General features: G+C 39.8%; 1 non-coding gene across 1 annotated transcript; it reads left to right on the top strand.

Moving 5' to 3' along the window:
• Positions 1-6,382: 6,382 nt before the first annotated feature.
• On the top strand, positions 6,383-6,489 carry LOC141625987 (small nucleolar RNA R71). Its single transcript, XR_012535723.1, has one exon. It is a non-coding gene; the product is annotated as a small nucleolar RNA R71 (small nucleolar RNA).
• The last annotated feature ends 1,162 nt before the right edge of the window (positions 6,490-7,651 follow it).

Genomic DNA, 7,651 nt, shown 5'->3' with positions numbered 1-7,651 from the left:
ATTTGTTCAAACTACTAAGCCTAAAAGGATACCAATAAATCACCTCCAAAATGTGTTAAGCTAGGGTACCTTTGTCCTCAATCGTTAAATGCTTTTGTCAAGAGTAGACTCCCTATGGTGTTAGAAACACTGGAGGATCGCGGAATTCCCCCTCTTGCCTAGACAAGAAGAAGGGTCGTCCCTCTCTACCATGCACAAAAATGGATACGATGGATAAAGGGATCGATAGATATTTGAGTTTCACTTTGGGAGTTTGCTTTTATTTTTGTTTTCCCCCCAATTTCATTGGCATTTGACATTTGAGAACACTTTCTTGCCATTTCTTTTGATTTTTGGCATTTCAATACTTGACAACTTTTTGAATTTCTTTTTGAACATTTTCAAAGTCACCCCAATTAGTAACGAGGGTGCCTTGTATTTGAAGCTTTAGGAGTTCTATTTTTGCTCCTCTTTTCTTTTGATGCATTTTTGCAAACTTTCTTTCATTTTTCATTTCATTGAACTCAAATTGATTTCTTTTTATGCCCATTCCCTTTGATGACAAAAATGTGGTAGAACATGGATGAATGATAGAAGTATGCATGGTTTCAAGGGTCACCTTGGAATAAACGGTAGCCAAGGAGTTATCACACCACAAGGTACTCTTGACTAGGCCTTAAACGATGGGTCAAAGGATACTAGCTTGACACATCCTAGGGTGTTTTACAAGTATTCTAACAAGCAAAGTCTTAACAATAAAAAGCATCTACTAGAGCCTATATACACTTGTCAAGCTTCCCAAATAGACGGTTTCACAAAATTTTTCTAACATGCAACTACATGCCATGATGCAACTAGCATATACACATCCTAATGCAAATGATTCTACCAACTAATATGACATATAAACTAAATGCAATCCTAAATTCACATTGTTTTTACCGCATCAATCAAAATAAAGCCACATAGTCATTAACATAAAGAGGAAAAAGGAGATTGGAAAGATCATACCATGCGGTCTTCAATATCCTCATGTCTCGGATGTGGCGTAGTCAATCAAAGTGAACAAGGATAAAACAAACACAATATATACAAGACAATATATACAAAGGAAATGAACTTGTTTTTGGTTTTTCAATTTTTCAAATTTTTATGATTTTTGAAATTTTTCAATTTTTATGGTTTTTGAATAAAAGTTAAGTGTTAGAATTCCCATCCCCACACTAATATGGGCATTGTCCTCAATGGCCAAAATGATGGAAATTATGCAAAGATGATGCATGATTTCTATACTAAATGCAATTCTACACTAAACTATACTACATGATGCATGGTTTTTGTTATGACGGAGAGGATAATTTAGATTACCTCCCGTTGTGTATGCATTAACTTCCCCAAACCAAATAAGACACTATTGCTAATGTCAAAGCATGGGTATAGTTTATGCACACACTATGCTTATGCATGAAACTAGATTGTCATTTTGGATTTTCAAAAATGGGAACAATAAAGAACACCTCAATGGAACCGAGGTGTGAGTCCTTTGATGTTGCTAGGACTAAACCAACAATGATCAAAATGAAAATAAAATACAAAGAGATATAGACAAACCATGGGAGTGTAGGAGTCTCCAAGGCTAGTCTTCCATCATGCTATTATCATCACCACTTCCCTCATGAGAAGTGGTCACATTGCCACTTTCCTTGGCACTTTCTTCATCACTTTCTCCATCATCTTGCTCATCATTATCTTCACCATCTCTTTCTTCATCTCCACTTGCTTCTTCCTCAATATTATCATCAATTCCTTCACCATTTCCAACAACCTCATTGTCTTCCACCACGTCCCTTGATGCACCCGGAAATAAGGCTTCTCTATCCGCCCAACTAGGCAAAGGACAAGATGGATCAAGGAGTCCTTGCCTAGCTAGATGTAAGAGGGGAGGATATTGAGCCAAATATGCATTCTTCCGATCTTCATAAGCTTGCTTGTGCATGGCTTGCATAAGAAGAGTGACATAGTCTTTTCCAATTTCAACTCCTTGCGGTTTGAACTCTTCATATTCATAGGGGTAAGGTGGTATAACAATGGAAGAGGAGGGAGTTTCATGATCACCCTTTTGTTGTTGAATGATGTACTCGGCTTCTTCGGATAGGGGAAGTAAATAGTTGGTCCGGTGGACACTAAGACGACAAATCTTTGCGGGTAAAGTGAATGATCGAGCCTCACTAGTAAGCCACCCATACTTGGTATCAAGGGTATTGTGAGCAACCCACTTAAACTTGTTAATCAAGATGGACATATCAATAAGATGGCCACCATCCTTAGCCTTGTACTTGCTATCCTTATTGAAATTAGGATCAAAGTGCTTGGCTAGGACCGTGACAAGGCCGCCATTAACAATAACGGTTTGACCCTTCTTCCCACTATCTACATGGAGCCATCTATCAACCAATAGCCTCAAAGAATTGTAAGGCTTGGTGTGAATTCTTCCAATATTCAAAGTTGATTCAAGGAGAATAAAATCGAGTCCCGTGAAATGATTGGTGTCTTTCCTAGCAATTATGGTATTTCCCACAACTTTGTGCCATATTCTTATGCCCGGATGATGGACCAAGAGAGCACGACAAGCATGAAAATCTTCAAATTTCTTCCCGGAGATTGCCTCCCAAAGAGGCTCGGGATCATACTTCCCATATTGCTTATAATATTTATGTTCATCGCTAAGACCCAAAATTTCACCCAATTCCAGAAAGGTAATGCGTCTACTAGTGTTAGCTAGACGAAACTCAATATTTTCCCTATTCTCAACTTTTGTCACTTTTAAAGAACTTAAGAATTCCAAGACAAGGGAGGGGTATGTTACTTCCTTCATTTCAAACAATTTCTTCAAACCCATGGCATTGAAAAAGACTCTTGTTTGTTCAAGAACACCCAACTTCTCTAAAGCATCTTGACATATGAATTTGGTGGATTGGATTTGTTTCATAGCAAACTTGACAAATGTATTTCTATGGGTATCGGAAATGAATGTTACCTCCGGAAAATGCAAGAGTTGATCGATTACCGGAGTAGAAGGTGATGCTTCCATAGGAATTTGTTGTTGTTATTGCACTACCAAGTTTGGTGTTGATACCACCATTGCCAAAGCTTTCTTTGCTTGTAGAGCTTTTTGCCTTTGAGAGAGAGCCTTTGCTTTTGGTGCCTTTGTTGCCCTTGTTGCTCCCTTTGTTCTTGCCATTTGATGAACTAACCAAGTAGAGAGTCAAAAATCTTCAATTTGTAGAATGGCCCAAATCGATTTGAAGGTGAAAGGCTTTGCCTTTATAAAAACAAAAATCGATTCAAAGGTTGAAGAATTTGTTCTTGGTTTTGATTGTTAATGAAGATGGAGTGATTGATTTGTTGTTTGAAAGATGGTTTGATTTGATTTTGGTGGATTTTGTTGAGGGTTTTTGTTTTTGAGATGGAGAGGATGAGGGTTTTGATGTTATGGGTAGTGTTTATGAATGAATGAATGAATGAGTGAAGGTGGGGTGGGTATTTAAAGAACTCGACAATTTTAGGACGCAGGGACAATCCGTGCGGATTGGGCGCAATCCGTGCGGATTCTACAACTTTCAAAAATTTCAAAATCCCGCCTAGAGACGGGCGGATTAAGGGGAATCCGCTCGGATTCTTCCGAGATGAGACGGGCGGATTTCGTGCGGGACGGACGGATTCTTGTCCGAGATTTTTCTTTGTTTTTCTTCACCGCAAGACGGGCGGATTGTTCAAAAGACGGACGGATTACGTGAGACGGGCGTCTTTCCGTAAATCCGCTCGGATTCTTCAACAATCAAGAATTTTTGCAATTTCAGCTCAGCCCAAGACGGGCGTCTTCTCATCGGGGCGCTCGGATTTGCTGCAGACGGGGCGATTCTCGGAATCCGCTCGGATTGGTCCTTGTGTACACGGATTCAGTTCCATCCGTGCACCAACGCATTCCCTTATCATTCTTTCTTTCTTTCTTATCTTGTGTTCTTCATTGTGGGGGCACTACTAAGGCATGAATAGCCTAGGCAATTGCCATCCCCACACTAAGGTAAAGCACTACACATCAATTAAAATCATTAGTCCCTCCCTCACTTCTCTCTTTTCATGACAATTATTTTGATCAAAGTAAATAAAATCCAAAAATGACAAAAATGCAATACAAAAATTGAAAAGTAAGTTAGGGAGTTAGAAATATTTACAAATGGTGGTTTAGGAGGACTCCACCAAACTCTCATTCTTGATGAGATGTCAAGGGGGCATGTTCAAGGTGTTGTTGATGTTGCTCAACACCTTGAAGAAGTAATCAAAAGCTTGTTCATTGTTATGGTAGAGGTCCTCAATAGACCGTGGCCCTTGTTGTTGATCATGATCGATGGCATGCCCAATGTAGGGATTAAAGATCCCTTCAAATTCGTCGTCCCAAAGACCACAAACTTCATTGAGTTCATCATTGAAAATCTCTTGCTTAGATGGAGACAACTCTCCCAATTTCTTCTCTTGGCCAATGAGGCCATCATCTTCTTCCTTGGTTGATTTTGATGAGCTTTGCAAGCTCTCCTTGTCACAATTCACTTGCTCTTTGAATGGAGCATCTTCAACTTTCTTCCTCCATTGGAGTTCCGATTTCTTCTTTTCATCTTTTCGGCTATAATGATCAATCATGAAACATGGCTCATGCAAACGAGGAGCTCTCATGGTCTTGTCAAGATTAAAAGTTATGCTTTCATCTCCCACTTCTAGAGTGAGCTCTCCATGTTTCACATCAATCACCGCACCCGCTGTGTGTAGGAAAGGTCTTCCTAAGATGATTGGAATGTTGGAATCTTCCTCCATATCAACAATGACAAAGTCCACCGGGATGAAAAACTTCCCAATTCGCACGGGGACATCTTCCCATATCCCTAATGGTGTCTTCGTCGATCTATCGGCCATTTGAAGAGTGATATTGGTGCATTTAAGCTCTCCCATTCCCAACCTTTTACTTACCGAGTACGGCATGACACTCACACTAGCCCCTAGATCACATAAGGCTTTGTTGATCGTTGTGTCGCCAATGGTACACGGTATTGAGAAGCTTCCCGGATCCTTTAACTTTGGAGGTGAACTTCCTTGAAGTATTGCACTACTCACCTTAGTGAAGGCGATAGTCTCAAGTTTCCGGATCGACTTCTTCTTGGTGAGGATATCTTTCATGTACTTTGCATAGGCCGGAACGTGATTGATTAATTCCGTGAAAGGAATTGAGACTTCTAAGTTCTTCACAATTTCCATGAACTTCCCAAGTTGATCATCAAATTTAGGCTTGGCTTGACGACTTGGAAAAGGAAGTCTAATCACAATGGGCTCCTTCTCTTTGGCTTTGTCTTCATTTTTCTTTGAACTTTCTTCCTTTGATGATTCCCCTTCTTTGGGACTTTGCACCACAACTTCATTCTCACTAGCTCTCACAACTTCATCCTCAACTTGCTTCTTTGGTGCTTCATATCTTGTACCACTTCTCAAGTGAATGGCACTAACCGTTTCATGTCTAGGGGGATTACTTTGTGGTGGTAATTGCCCCTTTTGTCTTTGTGAGCTTGAAGATGCTAGTTGAGTCAATTGTGTTTCCAACATCTTGGTGTGAGCTAGAATGTTGTTGATGGTGGTGTCTTTTGCTTGGCTATCTTTTTGCATTTGGGTGAAAAATTCTTGTTGATTCTTTTGCATTTGGAGGACCGCTTTTTGGACATCAAAACCTTGGTCATTGTGGTGATTGTATGGATTTTGATTTTGGTAACCTTGGTTTTGATTGTAAAAGGGTCTTTGATTTTGATTTCTCATGGGTGGTGGAGTGTATGTTGTTTGAGGGTTTTGAACATTTTGGCTTTTGTATGAGAGATTTGGATGGAACTTGGTGTTTTCATTGTAAAAATTTGAATAAGGGGTACCACTCTTGTAAGCTTGGAAAGCATTAACTTGTTCGGTTGTTCCCCTACACTCACTTGAGTCATGACCCAAGGTTCCACAATTCTCACATATCCCGCTTGGGATTGATGAGGATGCCGTCATGGCATTGACATGATGCTTTGATGATTTTGAGTTTTCCTCAAGTCTAGCCATAGCTTGTTCAAACTTCAAGTTGATTGTGTCAATGTGAGCACTAAGTTGAGCACCCAATTGAGTAACGGTGTCCACTTCATACTTTCCTCCTCTAGTAGCCTTGCGAGGCCTACTATATTGTGAATTATGGACCGCCATTTCCTCAATCTTGTTCCATGTTTGATTGTCATCAACTTCGGTGAACATTCCATTTGATCCCATATTGAGAATGTTCCTTGAATCTTCATATAAACCATTCCAAAATTGTTGCACTAAAAACCATTCGCTAAGTCCATGGTGAGGACATGAGCGACAAATACCTTTGAACCGCTCCCAAGCTTCATACAAAGATTCTTCATCCCTTTGCTTAAAACCCGTAATTTGAGCTCTTAGCATATTAGTCTTTTCCGGTGGGTAGAAATTTTTGTAGAAAGCTAGAGCTAGCTTCTTCCAAGAATCTATTCCAAGGGTGGCCTTATCAAGGCCCTTCAACCATTGCTTTGCGGTGCCGATTAACGAAAAAGGAAATAAGACCCATCTTATTTGGTCTTGAGTCACGCCCGTTTGAGAGATAGCTTCACAATAATCGCAAAAGGTTTCCATATGAGAATGAGGGTCCTCACTAGGCATTCCCCCGAATTGGCTCCTCTCAACTAGTTGGATGAAGGCGGACTTGGCAATAAAGTTTCCGGTAAGATGTTGTGGGGTAGGAGTACCATTTGGTAAATCCTCCTCGGTGGGTATAGAGTGTGACGAGAATTTAGGCATTGTAGGTGGATTTTGTGTGGTATTGTTTAATGGGTTCTCTTCTCCTTCTATTGCGAAAGGATTGACAAACTCACTAGTGGGTTGAACAACTTCACCAACACCTCCCAAATTCCTCCTAACAAGTCTCCTATTATTCGTCAAGGTTCTTTCGATTTCACGGTCAAAAGGTAACAAATCTCTTTGTAACCTTCTAGACATGCAAAATATCAAACAACTCGAAAACAATTAGAACAAACCTTGAGGAGTTTTACTTCCCAAGGTGAAAAAGACACAACTAAAAACAATAAAAGAAATCTTAAATCAATTAAACACCGTCCCAAAACGACGCCATTTTTGATCGGGTCCATTTCGTTTCACAAATTAAGTATATGTGGTCGTTGGTCAATGGTCGATACAAAACACAATTTATACTTCACAAACAACTCTACAATTAGTAAAGAGGCAAGTAAAGGTCGGATCCCAAGGGACGGGTATTGAAATGAGAATTCTATTGTAACTAGTAGTGTCTAAGGGGTGTCACAATTTGGGTTGATGTAGAAGGTTACTAAACTAAAATAGAAATGAAAATAAACTAGCAAGATGAATAAAATAAGGGGTGTAAACAATTGATTAAAGGCACTAGGGTGTCATGGGTTCATAGGGGAATCATGGGATATGATCATACAAACATGTTCTCAAATTATAAGCAAGCAATTATTGTTGTGATGGATTGAGTTGGGTTATATCTTACAATCCTAGGAAAGTTTGGGTCCCGGAGCCGAATCGATTAGATTGTACAACACCTACAAGT

The sequence above is a fragment of the Silene latifolia genome, chromosome X, assembly GCF_048544455.1.
Source record: "Silene latifolia isolate original U9 population chromosome X, ASM4854445v1, whole genome shotgun sequence".
Taxonomy (NCBI): Eukaryota; Viridiplantae; Streptophyta; class Magnoliopsida; order Caryophyllales; family Caryophyllaceae; genus Silene; species Silene latifolia.
The sequence above is the reverse complement of the archived record's forward strand: the minus strand, read 5'-3'. Positions and strand labels throughout refer to the sequence as shown.